This window comes from Pinus tabuliformis, chromosome X, assembly GCF_031772625.1.
Source record: "Pinus tabuliformis cultivar Carrire ecotype Pingquan chromosome X, CPIR1, whole genome shotgun sequence".
NCBI classification, from domain to species: Eukaryota; Viridiplantae; Streptophyta; class Pinopsida; order Pinales; family Pinaceae; genus Pinus; species Pinus tabuliformis.
In genome coordinates, this window is record NC_142308.1 from 1,624,779,804 (window position 1) to 1,624,801,670 (window position 21,867).

At 37.0% G+C, this 21,867-nt stretch overlaps 2 non-coding genes across 2 annotated transcripts; both read right to left on the reverse strand.

The window, feature by feature from the left end:
* Positions 1–20,063: 20,063 nt before the first annotated feature.
* Positions 20,064–20,135, reverse strand: TRNAP-AGG (transfer RNA proline (anticodon AGG)). The gene has a single exon. It is a non-coding gene; the product is annotated as a tRNA-Pro (tRNA).
* Positions 20,136–20,649: 514 nt separating this feature from the next.
* On the reverse strand, positions 20,650–20,733 carry TRNAL-CAA (transfer RNA leucine (anticodon CAA)). Its single transcript has one exon. It is a non-coding gene; the product is annotated as a tRNA-Leu (tRNA).
* Between the last annotated feature and the right edge of the window lie 1,134 nt (positions 20,734–21,867).

Here is a 21,867-nt window from a genome sequence, read left to right on the forward strand (position 1 = left end):
AACCAATTGAAAAATAAAAAGGGAAATATTGATTCACCCCTCTCTCATTATTTCCAATAGTGACGATGATCTGGGAAAGTTTTGTGAACACTTTCAAACAAAAATATCCATTATGCAGGACCTTTTTACTGACACTTACATTTGCATGTGAATCATGAGCAATGCATATTCTAAACAACACTTCAGCAATCCATCAACCATAATCAATAAGCAATCATAATACATTATGTGATAACAGAGTTCGTCTAGTGTGGACTACGTCTCCAGACCTTGGGTCAAGAGTGGGAGGCCGCTTCATCAGTATCTACAAGAAGATGAGTACATAATGCAAGCTTTGTCAATACAAGGATGAAACCCTTATCTAGAGTGGCATGTCTCTCCAGGAGACATTCTTATGCAAAGAACTCTCACTCAAAAGACATTCTCCTTCAACATGACAAGTGAATGATCTCTTACAAAGTGGCATAAATGGAATCACACATAAGTGGCATAAAATGGACCTCTTAAATTCGCTGATCAAATTCAAGGGATACTCATCATCATTACATTCATCTCAAAAATTATAAGACTAAAGGTTGTAAACAAGACTACTTTCTAGCAAAAATAAACAAAGTGGCCAAAAGCATCAATATACCTCCCATTTTGACAAGGGCCTGAAAATTGGTTGCTCAAATGAAGAAACAAGTTGTGCCATCATGTTCCTTGTGAAAAATAGTGAAATTTGAGTATAAAGTTGACCCCATTTTAAAACTGTCAAATCTGGGCCTCTAGGGAATCTAAAAGATTCTTTATAAATTCTTGTGTCAAGGTTCCACTACTCAACATTTTTCCTTTGAAAAATTAACTACTCAGATCAAAACACCATCTGCACCATCAAATTCCTGGTGAAATTTCGGTTCAATGAGTATAAACATGGAATATGTTTGACACTATCAAAATTTGGCCCCAGGGAATCTAAAGATTCATCTATGTCATTGTTCTACCTCCTGAAACTGTATCAAGGTTCCGCACTTACGGTTCTGCATAACTCTCGTTCATGGTTCCTTTGCTTCTCTCTACGCTAGGTTTCAATGAAAAATTTGTGGCATTATAACAAGAATCGCTTGTTGGGCAGTTGGTAACCATCGGATAATTTTGGTGGGGAAGGCCCAGGTTCCAAATCGTGGCCCACACATTTTATTAAAAAAATAGGTGCATTATTTTTTTTATTACACAACGTTTGTTTTAAATGGGGCGGTGTATTATTATATAATCATTTAGTTTTGGCATTTATTAATACTTGAGGCAGCCCGTTGGGCGGCCTGGCCAACTGGTCGGTGCAGGTTCCATCATTGTCAACCCTGCATCATTTGATTGTCACTAATATGGCTGGGAATGGGTGGCGGGTTTGCCATTTTGGTGGCTCACCCCATTTTTAATATATTCAATGTTTTGTTTAAAGGTTGGCAAGGTTTTGCCACCCGTCGACCCCCTTTTTTATATTTTTTTCATTTTTAAAAATAAATTGTTTAAAATTGTTCACTGGACTTTTAGGGGTCACCAAAGGAATTAAGTAGGCGAAAATTTGGTCATTTCCGACATTTGATAAGTGTTAAAGTGTCATTTCATTATCTTCCTCCAATTTTAGCAGATTTTGCCAGATTGAGCTAAACCGCCAGATTTCGTTGTGCTCCAAATTTAGCTAACAACAAAAGTACTGCTCCATTTAAATTGAACTTTGACTACCACTATATTTCACATACAAAGTCGAATTTGAGTTTTGTTTGTGTCGTTGAAATCAAGATGACGAACTCTTCATTCTAGTTCTAGTTTCAACGAGATCCAAAGACTTCAATTTTTTAGCTGCTCTAGAACCACCTGGATCATTCCTCCACACTAAGGAACTTTTTGTCCTCCAAAAGAATAAACATGACTACAATCTCATTCCACATAACAGTTTCCCCTGATAGGCCACCTTCCCTTTCATTCACCTTTGTACTTAGGAATTTGTAATGATGAGGTCGACACTTCTATCATATGCCAACTCATAATTGTTAATATATGTTCAATTACAAGACCAAACATGACCCAAGCAAACCCCATACTTGCCAAGATTTTATGACACACTCATGGTCAAGTTTACATCAGAAACTAATATCCATGTTATCAAACTAAAAAGGCCAAAAATTATCACCATGTTGAATTTAAGTGATGGAAAACACTTCACCACTTTTACAAACAATTGCAACATGTGATTTACGAAATGTGGCCATGTTCAACTACTATAAATCACCATTTCTTACCCAACCAAGTTAATGGGGCTTCTTCTTGTAATTTTTCTTCTCATTGAAAAACTGTATTGAATGGTTCCTTCACAAGTTCTTTATGGTCCTCCTTCGATCGTTGCTCTTGATGGATCTCCCATCATGTGGCCCTCTGATTTCCATCCTTGTTGCAATGGTTGTAAAATTTTTTCTTCCTCCAAACTTTACTGACCTTCTTTTTACCTTGATGTGGAGAAGGGTTTTCATGTCTTGTCCTCTTCCTTGTTGCTATTCTTTTCTAATACTTGGCAACATCATAGTTATACAAGCAACAAAAAGTACATGGTTTTCTTGGCATAAGCTTTGCTCATCATTATCAATTTTCTTGTAACCAAAAGGAACTTTAGAATATTGATACCTTTTATACCTCGCTTGGTGCTTGGTTGTCTCTGGTGCATGCCTGGAAAGAAGAACATGCCTTAGCCCTTCCTCTGCAACGTTTACTATCACGAGACGATTGTGATGTGTTCTCAACGTCCTCTTTCCTTGATGGTTTTGGCAGTGGCTTGGATTCTTTGTTTGCTTAACCCCTTACTTCTACTTCCTTTGAACACTCTCCTTCAATGTACCCCAATCCTACAAATTGAGGCCTTCTTACAACCTCCAATGGTTGAGTAATTCCTTGGCCATTAATACCAAGTCCTCCTCCTTTATACCCCATCTTTGTGAGGAGTCTCATGTTGGTTCCTGAAATGGGTATCTCAATTATTCCAATAGAAATAACATCAAGAGAAGAAGAAGTTTTATTTATCTTTAATTTCATTGGTGATGCTTGATTATCTTCTTTGGCCAGCTCTCCTTTTTTAGTGCAACATTTTCCCATTTGTTCCTCCATAACCTTCTCCAACATGAGCCTCAATTTCTACTTCTCTTTCTCTACATCGTGTATAAGCCTTTGAAGCTTTGTATTCTTCGCTTGAATGCAATGGTTAATCTATTCCAACTCTTGAAGTCTTTATCACTTCAATCCTTTGCCCATGATGACATTCACAATCCCTAGCAAAATGGTCAAACCATTATAATACCACTTGATCCACAATTTTTTTGTGAACAGTTTCAAACAAAAAACTCTATTATACAAGGCCCTTTTACTCACACTTGCATTTGCATGTGAATCATGATCAATCCATATTTTAAACAACACTTCAGTAATCCATCAACCATAATCAAGAAGCAAATAAGCAATCATAACACATGTATGATAATGGAGTTTGTCCATTGTGGACAATGTCTTTGGGCCCTTGGTCAAGAGTGGGGAGGTCGCTTCATTAGTCTTTGCAAGAATATGAGTACATAATGCAATTTATGTCAATACAGGGATGAAGCCCTTATCTAGAGTGGCATGTCTCTCCAAGAGACGTTCTTTTGCAAAGAACTCTCACTCACAAGATGTTCTCCTTCAGCATGACAAGGGAATGACCTCTCACAAAGTAGCATAAATTGACTCACACATAAGTGGCATAAAATGAACTTCCTGAATCCAATGATTATATTCAAGGCATACTCATCATCATTACATTCGTCTGGAAAATTTTGAGACTAAAGGTTGTAAACATAACTACTTGATGGTAAAAACAAAAAAACTGGCCAAAAGCATCAATATACCTCCCATTCCAACGATGTCTTGAAAATTAGTTGCTCAAATGAGGAAATGGTTTGTGCCATTGCATTCCTTGCAAAAAATCGTGAAATTTGAATATAAAGTTGACCTTGTTCTGAAACTGTCCAATATAGGCCTCCAAGGAATCTAAAAGATTCCTTACAGAATCCTACGTCAAGGTTCCACTGCTCAACATTCTACCTCTAGAAAATTGGCTACTCATATCAGAAAATTATCTACACCATCAGATTTTTGGTGAAATTTTGGTTCAGATGAGTATAAACTTACAATATTTCTGACACTGTCGAAATTCAGGCCCCAGAGAATCTAAAGATTCCTCTACGTCATGGTTCTGCCTCCTTGACTACGTCAATATTTCACACTATCATGATTCCATGCGACATTATTTCATGGTTCCTTTGTTGCACTCTGTGCTAGGTTCTAATGAAAAATTCATGGTTTATATAAAAAAAATTGGCGTTATTAAGAAGAACCACTTGTTGGGTGGTTGATAACCATCAAATAATTTTGGTCGGTAGGCCTAGGTTCCAACCAGCAGCCCACCCGTTTTATTAAAAAAATAGGTGTGTTGTTTTTTTATTAAATCACGTTTGTTTTAAATGGGGCAGTGTATTTTTATATAACATTTCGGTTTTAGTGTTTAGGTTCCAACCAGCGGCCCACCTGTTTTATTAAAAAAATAGGTGTGTTGTTTTTTTATTAAATCACGTTTGTTTTAAATGGGGCAGTGTATTTTTATATAACATTTTGGTTTTAGTGTTTATTAATACTTAAGGCCACATGTTGACCAAGTCGGCCACCTGGTCAACGAGGGTTCAATCCCCGTTGACCCTGCATCATTTAGTTGTCATTAATATGGCAGGGATTGGGTGATGGGTCTGCCATTTTGGTAGCCTGCACACATTTTTAATATATTCAATGTTTTGTTTAAGGGTTGGGGGGGCTTGGCCACCCGTCGACCCCCTTCTATTTTCGTTTTTAAAAACAAATTGTTTGAAATTGTCCGTCAATTTTTAGGGGTCACCGATAAAATTAAGTAGGTGACAATTTGGTCATTTTTGGTCGTCGATAAGTGCCAAAGTGTCACTCTGGCAGTTGCCACCATTTTTATTGGATTCCACCATATTTAGTTGTGCTCCAAATTTAGTTGGCGATAAAAGTATGGCTCTCTTTGACTTGAACTTTGACTGCCAATATCTTGCACATACAAAGTCGTATGTGAATGTCATCTACACTGTTGGAATCAGGATGGCAAGCTCTTCGTTCTGGTTCTAGTTTCGATGAAATACAAATACTTGTGATGTGTTCTCCAGAGCCACTTGGATCAAACCAAGCTTACAAGTGTTTTGAGGCATTGAAGAAAGTTATGTATTCTACACCTGTGTTAGCAACATTAGATTTCAAAAAACCCTTTGTGTTATAATATGATGCTTCAAGAGTCAAAATAAACACAGAGATAATGCAAAATGACCACCCGATAGCTTTTGAAAGTTGAAAACTCAACAAAAGAGAAAGCTTAAAGTCTACATATGATAAAGAGATGATCGTCATTATTCAAGCATTAGCCAAATAGCAACAATACCTCTTAGGAAGTAAATTCTCAATACATACATATCACAACAATCTTCAATTCTTATTACAACAAAATATGTTATCCATTGAACAATAAAAATGGATGGAAAAACTTTCCACCTTTGATATGGAAATATTACACAAAAAAGGGAAGGACAATGTAGTTGCAGATGCATTATCACGAAAAGATGAGGAAACAACAACATGTGCAACAATAATGGTGATTCTTGATTGGTTAGATGAAATTCAAGTCGAATATGCCAAGGATCCAAAATCTTATTCCATAATCAACTATTTGGACCAAAATCCAAAATTTGAATGGAAAAATGGCATTTTGTGGTACAAGAACAACCTAAGTCCTTCTTCAAGATTTTAAAATACAATATTAAAGGAATCACATAGTTCCTCAACAATAGGACATGTTAGATTTTTTAAAACATATTACAATGCACAACAATCATTCTATTGGAAGGGGATGAGTAAAGATATTCAAAAATTTGTTTTGTTGTCGAATATGACACATGTCAAAGGAATAAAAATGATAATATTTTGACATCGAGGCTACTGCACCCCGTACACATTCCTAAACAAAAATGGAAAGATATATCAATGAATCGCAATGAAGGATTACCCATGTCCGATGGAAAAGATAAGATCAAGCTATCACTGTTGACATATTAACGAAATATGCGCATTTTATGGCCATGAAAAGGATGAATTCCACAAAATAGATTGACAGTGTCTTTTATAAGTCTACAAATTGCATGGTTTTTCGAAGGTCATTATTAGTAATAGGGACCCCTTTTGGAGATAATTTTGCAAACAAATAGGGATATCCCTCAATATGAGTTCAACTTACCATCCGCAGATACATGGATAAATAGAAATTGTAAATAAGTGTTTAGAAACTTATATTTGTTGTTTGTTACAAATAAGTAGAATAAGTGGTCCTAATAATTACATTTAGCCAAATGGTTGTATAATACTGCTTACCAGATATTTACTAAAATAACTCCCTTCCAGATCCCTATATGGGTATGAACCAAAAAGGTGAAAGGAATTTGCACTAACTAGCATTAAGGTCCAGACAGTAAAGAATCAAATTGATGAAGAGAAAAAGATCATCAAAATATTAAAAGAAAATTTAGCAACAACTCAAAATAGAATGAAACAATAGAAAACCAACATAGATTAAAAAGAAAGTTTGAAAAAGGTGATTGGGTATTTGTAAGACTCCAACCTTACAAACAATTACCCTTAAATAACAAGGAAAAAACAAATTGACTCCAAAATTCTATGGGCCTTTTCAAATCAACAAGAAAATTAGTGAAGTAGCCTATGGAATGGAATTACCACGGAATTATCACATCCATAATGTCTTCCATGTGTCATGCCTCAAGAAGATGTTGGGACACGTCCAACATGTTCAAATAGAAATTCCAAAGTTTGACAAAAAAGGAAGAATTATGACAACATATAGAGTATAGTCAAACTTATTCCTGACTTGGCTCCGAAGATGAACCCTAACTGCTCTGTTGCCGCCTCCCTTCCTTCAGCTGTCGTTTGGTCTTTGCTCGGCCATGCCGAGAATGGTGATGCACGATTCAGTCACAAAATGTTGGTTTCTTCCCTCTTTGTTGGTCTGCATGTTCTCCATTCTCTTCTGAGAGCTCCCCCCACTTTCTTTTGCTTTGCTCGGGACTTTGGGGCAGCCAGATCTCGGCTCTCTGCTGCTGCATCTCGTTACTGCCGCCCCCTTCAGGATGTAGATGCAGTGGCTAAGGACGATCATGCAGAATTCTTTACTGCTTATCCTCTGGCGGCGACTCTTGGGAAGAAATCTTATGATCTGGATGGCTGCTCTTTACCATTGTTACCTCCTCTGTCCCCCCAGAATAGCCGAATCTCTGCATTCAATCTTCAGAATCCCTTCAGCTCCCTGGATCTGCCTGGATGGAGCATCTGGAAGCTATATGGGGCGGAATACAATGACAGACTTAATGACCTTTGGACTCTCTCTTCATCTCCTCTCAAGCCCCTGCGGCAAGTTCAGGAAACAAAGGCCCTTCAAAGCACTTTCCTCCTCACATCTCAGATCTGCAGAGGAAAGCGGAACTCTGACTTCTCTGCCTCGTTCCAGATCCACATCAGGCTCATCACTGGCAAAACTTTGCTACAATGGGTGAGCTCGTCGGATCTAGTGCAGGACCTCAAGCATGTTCTGGAAATCAAGTTGGGGATACCCTCTGTAGCTCAACGACTTCTCCACGAAGGTAAACAACTTGAGGATCTTTATCCCCTTTCTTTTTACAGCATTAAGAGAGATGCCTCCATTATTCTTACCCTTCGTTTGAGAGGGGGAGCTGTTGGACAGTCATCCTCAGCTAAGGCGTTTTCATACAAAGATGTAGTCCATGCTCAGATGCCTGAGAAGGCAGCTCCACCAGTTCAGGCCCCCAAACCTTTTTTGGTGGACAAACTGGAGGAAACCCCCTCCATTGAAATAATGCATCCAACGCTGGATGAGCAAACCCAAAAGTTTGCAGAGCATGCCATTATTTGCAGGTTCAATGGGCTATGGCCTCGCACAGCAGACCTCTACCAATGGATTCACTCTAACTGGACCAACAACTGCAAGGTTCTGTTATGCTCAAAAGGTTTCTTCATTGTAGTGTTTGCTCTCGGTGAGGACTACCAAAAAGCTTTAATTGCAGGCCCATGGTTCTGGGGCTCAGCAGGTTTATTCCTCACCCCCTGGTTCCTAGATTTCGATCCAGCTACAGCAATCATCACCAAGCTCCCCATCTGGGTCAGACTTCCTAACCTCCTAGTGCATCTATGACACTTTGCTGTTTTCCAAGGTATCGGCAATTATCAAGGCCGCTTTCTAGACACAGACATCTCTAGAGGGGAAAAGGGCCTATACACCTTCGCCAGAATCTGTGCAGAAATAGACATGAGCAAAGGTCTCCCTGACCAGATCAATCTCAAAATTGGAGACTTCCATTGGACTCAGGCCCTGGATTACGAGAACACAACCTTTCGCTGTCGAAACTGCCATCACACAGGGCACCTTCAGAGCTCTTGTGCCACGATGCTTGTCCACAAGAAGAAAGCCAATCCTAAGCAGAAATCCAAAAGCTGGAAGCCTCATGACCCTCCCCCCATGGATGATTTTGATTTCAGCTCGGATGAAGAGGAGGAGAATGAGGAAGAAATGGAAGCAAAACTGGCACAGGATCCGCCCTCGGCTGAGCCTGTGGATTCGTCTGTCCAGCCAATCTCATAGAAAAGGAATCATGAATCCTCTCCCTCGGATTCAGATAAGGAAACCTCTCCGTCAGCCCAGCTCAGTTTGCAAATCTTGCCAGCTCAGCAGTGCCCTCCTGAATGGGTCAAAGTTGGTAAAAAGAAAGGGAAAAAATGCTGAATAGTTGATTCCACCCATGTTGGGTAGAATCCTCTGCTCTGCTCTTGCTCCTTTGTTCTTCTTGTTTCTTCTTGCTCAACACTCCTCTCTTCTCTTTTTCCTCTAGGGGCTGAGGTGGATAGTCTATCCTTTCCGACTGCCCTTGTTCTTGTTTCTCTTGGCTGCAATGTCTTATTGTACTATACTTCCCCTTAATAGAATTAGTTTTTTACTGAGACAAAAAAAACAAAGGAAGAATTACTCTAGAACCAAATGTTATCTTGGACACCAGGGAAATTTTTTTACGTTCTATAACCATCAAAGAGTACCTTATCAAATGGAAAAACCTTCTGAAAGAAGAATCATTATTAGAGACAAAAAAATTTCACCAAAAACACCCTTCATTACCCTTGATTGGAGGACAAAGCAATTTTTTAAAGGGGGTGATAATATAACAAACATAATTAATAATTAATTAATAGTTATGAGACGTCATGTCTCTTCATATGGCACCTCTATCTAGGTATTCATATCCGGGGGCCCTTGTTCTAATTCATATCATTCATCCATTCATTCATTAATAATACATATTTTCAATATACATTACATATCAATTATTTTTATGCTACAAGGGGTCCATATTCAGCCAAACATGGATATCTCTCAAAGGAATTATCCTCTTGATATTCAACCATGGTGGAAGAAGTTTTGGAAAATAAGAGCACCACCAAAGATGTTATTCATCCTAAACAAAAAGGTGTTGACTTGGGAAGTATTACAAAAGAGTTGTTTCTAGGGGTTTGGAATAGGTATTCTATGCAACAAGAGTGGGGAAGACTCATCACATTTATTTGTCTTGTGGTGTCACAAAAATTGTTCGAATGGGGCTAGGGAAGAAGTTTGGACTATCAAACATTTGTTAGAAGGGAATAATTACAAAATGTTTAACGATTTTCTCACACAATGATATTGAAAAAGTGGAGGGTCATCCCTTTGATCACTTGCTAGAGCATATGGATATCTAGGAATTCGACACTTTTTAAGGAGAGGTTCATTCCTCGAGAAGCTATAGTTGAAGTAAAGAGTAAATGAATACTTATGTGTTCAGGTTACAAAGCGGATCTAAGAGGTGGGTATTCTTATTTTTGACAAAGATGAACCATGGTCCTTCATCAATGGAGTGTGTCAAGGAGAGTGAACACAATTTGGTTTGGTTTCATTATTCGTCTATCTTCATTAAGCCACCTCTCATTCTTGGTGAATCCGGGGAAGGGAACCAATAATAGAGCAAAGCTATTCTCTATTTTATTTATTGAAATTGGCAAAAAGGAGTAGGTTCATATTTTCAAAATATTTGGAGATTCTATTTTAGTATTAAACTTCCTTGTGGGGAATTCTAGGATCACAAATAAAAATCTTACTCCTTTGTCACAACAAATGCAAGATATACTATCTTCTGTTGGACATGTTACCCTTAGGCATGTTTTTTGAGAGCACAATATGAACATTGATCGATTATCAAGGATGGGGACACGGATTTTAAAAGGCTCCTTCATGTTGGTTTGTGAACATGGTACTTTTATTTCCTATTGGGATTGTTTGTGGTAGATCAAGTATGAGGTAGTTATTTGATGTTGTTGTAAGGGGTTAAGACCCTACTATTTTGCATGTAATGTTATCCATTTTGAGACTAGTTGTGGATGCTTTATGGTACACTATATAGAGGTGATTTCGTGTGAAACAACTCCAAGCCTATTGAAGAGGGAAAGGCCCGGATATTTTGTATCCACTGTTATGCACTCAAGAATTTTACTTTCTTTTCCAGTCAAAACAAAAAAAAATGTTTTTTTCTTAGAAAGAAATATATTTTATATCTATATTAATATTAATGTTTCTTGATTATTTGAATACTAATACATTAAACAAATATATATTATTATTAAATATAATTTATTATATTTTAATTAATGTAAGATCATATTATATATATATATATATATTAAATTTAATAAAATATTTTTATTATTTATCATTATTAAGTAATTATATAATACTTAAATTCAAAAAGAGTCAAGGGATCTCTACCTGAATGGTTCATGAGGCACAATACTTGCTAAGGTTTTGCAAATGGGGTAGCAAGCTAAGTGGGCTTGATTGTGGGGAAAAACTCCACAGTTAAGCGCGCTTGAGCCAGAGGAGTTCTGGGATGGGTGACCTCCTGGGAAGTCCTGGTTACCGGGTGCAAGCCCCGGAAGTGATGATTGATGCTATGTGATTCGTTCTCCACATTTCACTAGTTTCAATCCCACTTCTTCACCCCTGTGAGCATCACCCGATGCAATGAGTGCTAAGTGAACTATTCAAAAATCATGAGAAATTAGTCACTTTACGACTACCTCTCATGGAAATGGTCATACTTTGAATGACTTACTTAACGCAGTTGAATCCCAAAAATGATATCTAATATAATGCACTGCGAAAATCCCCATACTTAAATTCAAAAAGAGTCAAGGGATCTCTACCTGAATGGTTCATGAGGCACAATACTTGCTAAGGTTTTGCAAATGGGGTAGCAAGCTAAGTGGGCTTGATTGTGGGGAAAAACTCCACAGTTAAGCGTGCTTGAGCCAGAGGAGTTCTGGGATGGGTGACCTCCTGGGAAGTCCTGGTTACCGGGTGCAAGCCCCGGAAGTGATGATTGATGCTATGTGATTCGTTCTCCACATTTCACTAGTTTCAATCCCACTTCTTCACCCCTGTGAGCATCACCCGATGCAATGAGTGCTAAGTGAACTATTCAAAAATCATGAGAAATTAGTCACTTTACGACTACCTCTCATGGAAATGGTCATACTTTGAATGACTTACTTAACGCAGTTGAATCCCAAAAATGATATCTAATATAATGCACTGCGAAAATCCCCCATACTTAAATTCAAAAAGAGTCAAGGGATCTCTACCTGAATGGTTCATGAGGCACAATACTTGCTAAGGTTTTGCAAATGGGGTAGCAAGCTAAGTGGGCTTGATTGTGGGGAAAAACTCCACAGTTAAGCGCGCTTGAGCCAGAGGAGTTCTGGGATGGGTGACCTCCTGGGAAGTCCTGGTTACCGGGTGCAAGCCCCGGAAGTGATGATTGATGCTATGTGATTCGTTCTCCACATTTCACTAGTTTCAATCCCACTTCTTCACCCCTGTGAGCATCACCCGATGCAATGAGTGCTAAGTGAACTATTCAAAAATCATGAGAAATTAGTCACTTTACGACTACCTCTCATGGAAATGGTCATACTTTGAATGACTTACTTAACGCAGTTGAATCCCAAAAATGATATCTAATATAATGCACTGCGAAAATCCCCCATACTTAAATTCAAAAAGAGTCAAGGGATCTCTACCTGAATGGTTCATGAGGCACAATACTTGCTAAGGTTTTGCAAATGGGGTAGCAAGCTAAGTGGGCTTGATTGTGGGGAAAAACTCCACAGTTAAGCGCGCTTGAGCCAGAGGAGTTCTGGGATGGGTGACCTCCTGGGAAGTCCTGGTTACCGGGTGCAAGCCCCGGAAGTGATGATTGATGCTATGTGATTCGTTCTCCACATTTCACTAGTTTCAATCCCACTTCTTCACCCCTGTGAGCATCACCCGATGCAATGAGTGCTAAGTGAACTATTCAAAAATCATGAGAAATTAGTCACTTTACGACTACCTCTCATGGAAATGGTCATACTTTGAATGACTTACTTAACGCAGTTGAATCCCAAAAATGATATCTAATTATATAAAATGGTAGAAGGAATTTAGTTAGAGTGGCATGGCACACATTCTTTAGTGTCCTTAATTACGTGAGTAATCTCTCAAGACAGGTTGTAAGCTGATTCTTGTGACATTATAGTGGCAATGGTATGTACAAAATTACAAACTGTACTAAATAAAATATAGTGAAAGAAAAATATTATATAAAATATAAAGATTTAATTATATAAAATATAAATTTTTATATTTTTTAAGTAAAAGTTATTATAGAAAGAAAGAAAGCAAATGATGGGACATATTGCTTTTTCATCTGTTTGATGTATTCGACTATTTTTATGTGAAGCCCCACAATAAATGCTCCAGCTTCTCGACAAATGCCTTGCTAAATAAATTATCCCAAGAGCTAACCGCAAACATATCTACATAACTTTCTTTGTTATCTTTGAAGGCCTCACATTATATAAATATAAAAACTTAATTATATAAAATATAAACTTTTATATTTTTTAAGTAAAAAATCAATTATACCTTACTGATATATATGCCTTTTTAAAGTGATTATGATGACGAATGAAAATTCGTTGACAGAGCCATCCAAGTTTAATTTACATAATTATCTATTTTTTTTTAAAGAAACAAGGGATTTTATCATTTTCAAAATACAAATTATCTTTAAAACAAGTTTCTCCACATATTTCTATTTTCTTTATAAAGATTGGTGATCTATCTGTTTTTCATAAACACACATAGTTATGTTGTTTATTACCCTGTACACTATCAATAACGTTAGAGAAAAAAACATTCAGATATAAATAAAGTTCAGATTACGAGCATTCTGAGGATTGAACTGGAGACCTCTCACATTGTTGGAAACATTAATTGCAACCACCTGACCCATTAAATGCTCAACTATCTCAAGAGTTCAAGAAATGGTCTCGAGTCTTCTAGAGACTTCAGGTAGCGTCCTAAAGAAGCCACCAACAACCAGAATCGAGAAACTTCTCCACTATGTATAAAAACCCATATTTAGTAATGGAATGGACAAGTTGTTTGTGTTTTGTGTTCAGTGTTCATGTTGCATTCTCTGATTTCGTATCGGAGCAAGATCGAGTGCTGCCTGGTTGAGTGCTGAGAGCTTAAGGCTCTTTTGTGAGAAGATCGATGTGTGAGAGATAGTTGTGTGAGCTTTTCATTGAGGGTGTGTCTCACATAATTCTGTCGAGAGTGTCCGTTATTTTCTCTTTGTGTTGCACAAGCTTCTGGTGAAGGGCGAATTGGTCAAGGTTTTAATTTGTGTGAAAGAAGAGATTCTTACATCGCCATGAGAGTTCTACTGCAAGCAGAGTTGTTGTAAACGTGAAATAAGCAACCTTTATGTGGAGAGTAGTTGTTTGTGGAGTAAACAAGGGCGAGGATTCTGTTTTTGAATGTCCAGCGGAGCATTGAAGGAAGTCATGAATTGTATGCATTTTGGTTGCTAGAAAATAGCGATAATATAAGGGTATATTTCCTTGAACATAAGTGTGTATACCATAATGGTTTTCTGTTGATAGTTGAATGGTGATGCTTACACACCTTTTAGTATGATGAAAAAGTTGATGTTAAAAAAAAATCCAGTGTTTCAACAAGTTCGAACTAAGTGAAAAAAGGGAAAAAGGTATAAATTCTGGTCATAAGTAAAAAAAAAAAAAAAATAGTGGTCATAAAAATACATTTATGGTAGTTGTTTGGAGGTTGGGCTCTTAAGTTCGTGGAAGTTTGCAATTAAGTGAAAAGTGTTGTTTGGTGTGGATTAATGATTGGCCTCCTAAAAAAAAATTTTGTGGTTGTTATTTTAAAAAGACTCTTGAAAGATTGATGGTTGTTTGATGAAACCATGTTTTGTTTGTTATTATAAAAATTATATATATAACTTAAAAAGGAGGAGGGAGACACATTGTTCAATAATATTTTTGAGTTGTAAAGTTCAATATAACTTTACGACATTTGCTTGAGGAATTATATTTGTGATTGAGTCATTAAAGTTATTGGTTGGAGGATCCATAAGATTAATATTATGGCAAATGTATTAGCAGAGTCTTATTTATCAAATTTTAACAAGCTATATGGTGAAAATTATGCAAATTGGATTGAAAGTTTAAGTTGCAGACTTTGATAGAAGGCTACAACATATGGATGATTTTGTTTGGGTTTTAAGTCAAGCCAGTGTCCCCTCAAGCCACAGATGCGGAAATTCAAGATTGGGATCAATGGGAAAACAAAGCGAAGGTGCTTTTGCGAATCTCCGCTAAGGACAACATTATTCCACACGTTAAAGAGTGGAAAACATCCAAGGAGACATGGAACACTCTCAAAAATTTGTATGAGACGAAGTATACAAATCGAATATTGTATTTAAAGAGTAAGCTTCTTTCAATTAAGATGGAAGAAAATGAAAGTGTCAGTAGTTTTATTTATAGAATTATGGATCTAAAGGATAAATTAGGTGACATTGGTGAAACAATATCTAGCACAGACTTGGTTAATGTGACATTAAATGGAATGCTTGATGAATATCAAATGTTTATCATTGGTCTTTCAGCTAGAGAGAAGGCTCCTACTTTTGATGAGTTGGCAGGTATACTTATGCAGGAGGAAGAGTGAAGAAGAAGTCGTAAACAAAAATCTCCCAGTTGAGATTTAACATTGATAGCTAAAGGGAAACAATCCTTCAAAGGCAAACAGTGGGAGGAAAATAAAGGCAAAAAGCCATAGGTAAAATCATTTCAAGGTACACCTTTACCAAGAACAAATGGCAAATCAAGTACAGATGATGTGTGTTATTACTATGGAAAACCTAGTCATTTTGCTAAGAATTGCATAAAAAGAAGGTCTAATCAATTTAAACAAAGAATACATTCAGGAAATTATGTTAATAGAGATGAAGCAATTAGCCATGACTTTAGCAATCTTAGATCGTTTGTGTCCAATGTTGTTTTATCAGCAGAAACAGATGATGATAACGCTTGGTTTATAGATTCCGATGCACCAATCCACATGTCATGCAAAATAGATTGGTTTTATACTTATCATGAGGTTAACAATGGTGGACACATCTATTTAGGATATAATAGATCACATAAAATTAAAGAATATGGTGATATAAGTGTTATGATGCCTAATGGACAAGAAAAACAAATTCAAAATGTGGTGTATGTTCTAGGATTAAAGAAGAACTTAATTTATGTCTCTACTATTACAAATCAACATTTAAAAGTTGAATTTGTGAAATCACATTATTTGGTAAAGGATGTGCAGGACAACTACAAGGTCGTTGCAAAAGGAATGGGAGTTGGAGGATTATACAAGTTGGATGTAATGAAGAATGGGCATCAAGCTTTGGCATCAACATGCATGTCAAATATAGAGCTTTAACATAAAATGTATGGACACTTAAATCATAATGACCTAATGTTACTACAAAAGAAATTGATGGTAGAAGGTCTTTCAAATATTAAGGGTGAACACTTCGAATGTGAAGGTTGTGCATAAGAAAAACAAAATATGGAAGAATTTCATGTGCATGAAAATAGAAGAAAATGTGAAATACTTGAACTAGTGCATACTGATGTATGTGGTCCAATGCAAACTAAGTCGCTTGGTGGAGCATATTAATTTCTTATATTTATTGATGATAACACTAGATACACATGGATGTACTTCATAAGAAACAAACGTGATGTGTTTGAATACTTTAAAGAATTCAAGAGTATGGTTGAAAAGCAAATAGGAAAGAGCATTAAAATTCTTCGATCAGATAAAGGTGGTGAGTACATTTCAAGAGCTTTTAACAAATATTGCAAACAAAAGGGAATTATACAACAATCTACAGTACCACATACACCTCAGCAAAATGGAGTAGCTGAGAAAAAGAATAAGGATTGACTCAGAACTCAACGGTACTCCTGACTCCTGAAGGTGGCTCGGTGTTTTCCACTATTGTAACTATGACCGGGGGTTTTGTTAGACTAGTTCTGATCAGGTAGTTCCGTATCATTCTGATAGGACAGATCCTCAGGATTCAGAATGGGTTGTTCCACCAGATTTTGATCGGGATGTTCCCGCCTAATTCGGGTTGGTAGGGTCTACTTGATTAGGAGCGGGGTTGTTGAAATGTTGGAAAAAAGTAGTATGCGCAAAACCAACATTAGTTGAATTTGCTTGCAGTATATTAAAAAGTAAAGGACTTTCTAATAGTTTTTGGGTTGAAGCCATTAATACAGTGGTATATCTTAAAAATAGAAGCCCTATTAAGTATCTTAAGCAGAAGCACTTTATGGTTTTAAACCTAAAGTTAGCCATTTAAGGATATTTGGATGTAAGGCCTTTGCTCATATTCCTAAAGAGGATAGGAGAAAATTAGATGCTAAAGCCATCAAATGCATTTTTATTGGATATTGTGTAGATCAAAAAGCATATAAAATGTATGATCTAAGTACTCACAAGGTTCTTGCAAGTAGAGATGTTATATTTCATGAGCATGCAGATAAACAAATAAAAGAAGATAAACATAATGTATGGCAACCTCCTTATGACAGCTTTAAGGAAGAAGAAGAAGTTGTGGAATCATCTCAAGCTCAAGAAAACATGGACATTCCAGAAGACATGTCAAGGAGTCAAAGTCCACAAAGAAGTGATGAAGGCACTCCATAGAGAAGAAGAAGAGAAGAAGGTATTCCACAGTGTAATGAACCTCTAAGAAGGTCAACACGACATATTCAAACCCCTATTAGGTATAAAGATTATGCTTTAATGTCTCAAGTAATGACTGTCTTTGAGCCTTTAAATTATGAACATGCTAAAAATCATAAAGAATGGATGGAAACTATGAAAGAAGAATATGACTCTATAATGAAAAATGAAACCTGAGAATTAACATAATTACCTAAAAATAAAGTTCCTATAGGATCAAAATGGTTGTACAAGACAAAATTTAATGTAGATGGTAGCATAGACAAGTATAAGGCAAGATTGGTTGCAAAAGGTTATTCACAAAAAGAAGGTATAGATTATGAAGATACATTTGCCCCGGTTGCAAAAATGAATATAATTAGAATAATGATAGCATTGGCAACTAAATATGATTGGAAGCTACATCAATTAGATGTGAAGTCAATTTTTCTAAATGGTGACTTAAAAGAGGAGATTTATCTTGTTCAACCAAAAGGATTTGTAAAGAAGGGACAAGAACATCTTGTATGCAAGTTAAAAAAGGCCTTATATGGACTAAAACAGGGACCTAGATCTTGGTACGAGAAAATCGATAAATTCTTCTTTTAGCAAGGATTTAACAAAATAAAAAATGATCCTAATTTGTATGTCAAGACAGATATAAATGGATATATAGTATTACTTTCTATATATGTTTATGATCTAATAATAAGAAGGAGCACTGATAAATTGATAAAAGATATAAAAGTAAGTTATCATACGATTTGAGATGAAGGATCTTGGTCAGATGCACTATTGTCTAGGTCTTGAAGTATGGAGAGATGATGGAAGAACCTTAATCACACAAAGCAAAATGAAGTACTAAAGAGATTTCATATGAATGGATGTAAAGCAGTGAATACTCCACTGGAACAAAATATCAAATTGAGAAGTGATGATGGAACAAAAGAGGTGAATGGAACATTGTATCGACAATTAGTGGAAAGTTTGAATTATCTCACTACTATACCAGATATTGCTTATGCAGTGAGCATATTTAGTCAATTCATGGCTAAGCCTCCTGAAAGTCATTGGATAGATGCAAAAAGTGTCCTTCGATATTTAAAGGGAACTATCAATTTTGGTATTGAATATACTAATGATTGTAATGTTGAATTGATAGGTCATTCTGATTCTGACTGGTCCAGAAATCCAAATGACATGAAATCTACCATTGGATACGTCTTCAATATAGGATCGGGAGCTATAATGGAACAGTAAGAAAGAACCAACAGTTTCCTTGTCATCAACTAAAGCAGAGTATAAAGCATTATGTAGTGCCCCCTATGCAGCTATATGGCTCAAAAGAATACTTGAAGATGTTGGTGAATGTCAACAAGAACCTATAATGAATAGATGTAATAATCAAAGCACCATCAAGTTGGGGAACAATCCTATATGTCATGCAAGGTCAAAACATGGAGACACACAATATCAGTTTGTAAGAGAAAAGGTTCAATCATAAGAAATTGCCCTAATATATTGTAATACAAATGAAAATGTCGCTGATATATTCATTAAGCCTCTTGGGAAGACAAAATTTGAGTTTTGTAGAAGTAAGTCATGTGTTGTAGAAAATCCAAATTATGTTGTAAGCCTAGCTGAAACTTTAGACCTAGACGAACATGTATGTCAATTAAGAGTATGTATGTGTCTTATACATTCTGTTATAGAGTATTTTATATGTTCATCTTATGGTTGGAATTAAGGCTAACCGTTGGAAACATTAATTCCAACCGCCTGACTCATTAAATGTTCCTCAGAGGTGATGGTCTCCAGTCTTCTTTCAGGTGGTGTCATGGAGAAGCCACCGCCCTTCAACAAATTTCGATGATGAGTGAAAGATCTTCACTGTGTCTTCAGATTCGAGACGTTGTCCAGATTGATTCACATACAGACACTCTGAATAATTCACCGCCTTTACCACCTTTGCGTCTACTGGATCTGCTACTATTTACGCTCGAAATGGAAGGGATGTGGCCTTGCAAATTGTTCCTGCCCGGCAGAGGTGAGGGAAGAGTTCCGATTGGTTGTTCTCTCCGGTGGAGTAATTAACAGAAATAACGTTAAATAAAAATACATTACTGTCAAATGTAGAAGAAAGGCCGGTGATGAATAAAAAGAAAAACAGTTTTCACAACGGGGAAAATTAGAAAGAACCCAAGATTGATCCGCTTAACTCCAATCGATTTCACATGCAGCAATCCCTAAAAGCAGTGACAGACTTTCATAGAGAGCATCGACGTTCTCCAGTCACAGAGGAAGAATGTGCCGGAGATGCCGAACACCAAGATCTTCAAACCATCCGAATCGAACAAGAATCCAAACGATCGATCATTCATGTCGAGCCAGAGACATCTCACTAAGTTCAGCTAAGCAAGTAAATTCAATTGAAAGCAGAGGGAAAATGGGGCAACAAGAGACAATGGCTTGATTGCCTTAAGCTCTCAAAACTTGGTGTTCAACTACTGAGGAGTTTGCAGGAGAAACCACCTCATAAATCCTTGCTGGGATGCACGTGATAAAAATGTGCTTCAGTGTTCAACTACTGAGGAGTTTGCAGGAGAAACCACCTCATAAATCCTTGCTGGGATGCACGCGATAAAAATGTGCTTCAGTCGATTATGGGAAAAGAACTTGATTTCCTGAATCAGGGGCATTCCGAGAATTGAACTCGGGACCTCTCGCACCCTAAGCGAGAATCATACCACTAGACCAAATGCCCTCGATGTATAGGACATGCCCCCATTGTAGGTACATTTTATATAGAGAGTCTTTAAAACATGTTATTGCCTTTCGTATCAGAAACCCCGACGCTCCATATGAGGATGATTAGAGCATCAAATTCCTTTTCCGCTTACATGACTTCCAGTGTCTTGAGTGTGATTTGAACGCACACACTCTTTCGAGGACCAAATTTTAAGTTTGAGTCTGGCATCTTAGACCACTCGACCATATGCAGAATTCTTTTTCAAAATATGACACAAGGATTGGGACATGAAATTCCTTCTCAAAATGTGACTCACAGTGGCAGAATGGAACATTAAATTCCTGTTCAAATTTGAACTTACAGTGTCAGAAGAAGTGGGATCTGAACCCAACGCCCTCTTTCCAGGGCCTGGCACTTTAGGCCACTCGTTTCAAAATGTGACACAAGGGATCGGAACATAAATTCCTTTTCAAGTGTGACTTAAAAGCGTATGGAACATGAAATTCCTTTTCAAAACTTGAATTACCGTTGTCAGAAGTGGGATTTGAACCCACGCCCTCTTTCGAGGACCAGAACTTGAGTCTGGCGCCTTAGACCACTCGGCCACCCTGACACATGAATAACCTTATAGAGATCATTTTATCCAAATTGATTTTTCCTTCATTTTAATGTGGCTTCCAAAATCAGAAATGGGATTTGAACCCACGCCCTTTCCGCCAAGTTTCTATGTGCCTCTCAGTGCCAGAAGTGGGATCCAAACCCACACCCGCCCGCTTTCTGTGAATGTTCTTGGAACTTCTCAAATGTGAAGTACTCTGAAATTTCCTGTTCAAAGCGTGACTTTCGATGTCGAAAGTGGGTTTTGAACTCACGCCCTCTTGCTGTGCAGGCTCATATCAAAAGGGGCTTTGAACCAATACTTTCTTTCTGTGAAGATTAAAACCAAAAGTGCGCTTTGAAGCAATGCCTCTTTCGATGTTGAAGTGGGTTTTGAACGCACGCCCTCTTGCTGTGCAGGCTCATATCAGAAGGGGCTTTGAACCAATACTTTCTTTCTGTGAAGATTAAAATCAAAAATGCGTTCTGAACCAACGCCTCTTTCTGTTATGGTTCGCATAATAACCTATTCTTTTTCATTTTACTTATACTCGTGGAGAGTTGGATTTGAACCCACGCGCTTAATCTGGCGATTTAGGCCAACTTGACCATCTCAACTAGTGGCAGTTTCTAAGTGACACTGAAAAATAAACGGTTTCTTAACAAAGTGGATTAAAATAGAGATAATTATAACAAGTAATTTCAATTCATTTACTATGTTCGAGGGTTGGTAGTCGATTTTTTTTATAATATAAAATGGTATAGTTTAATTTATAAACGAAATGAATTTTTTCACGGTTATTTTTTTGGTTAATTTTAGTCAAAATTGACAAAGATTTTTAAAAGCTTGAATTTAAATTGTTTAATTTGCATAATTTGAGTGACCTAGGGGTTTTTCAATGTGCTAAATCCATTTATGCATTCAAAAATTTATTTTAAACAACAAAAGATCTTGAAATTGTATTGCTGGATTTTGGTGAACTCAGGCAAAAAAGGTTATTTCGTGTATAAGTTAGACTACACCATATAAAATTAGCAATATTGTGACAGAGATTGTGTCAATATGAAAATTAACCATGGTCAACGATGGTTAACCATGTTTACTTCATGGGGGCTTCACTCAATGAACCTATGACATATCATACTAAAC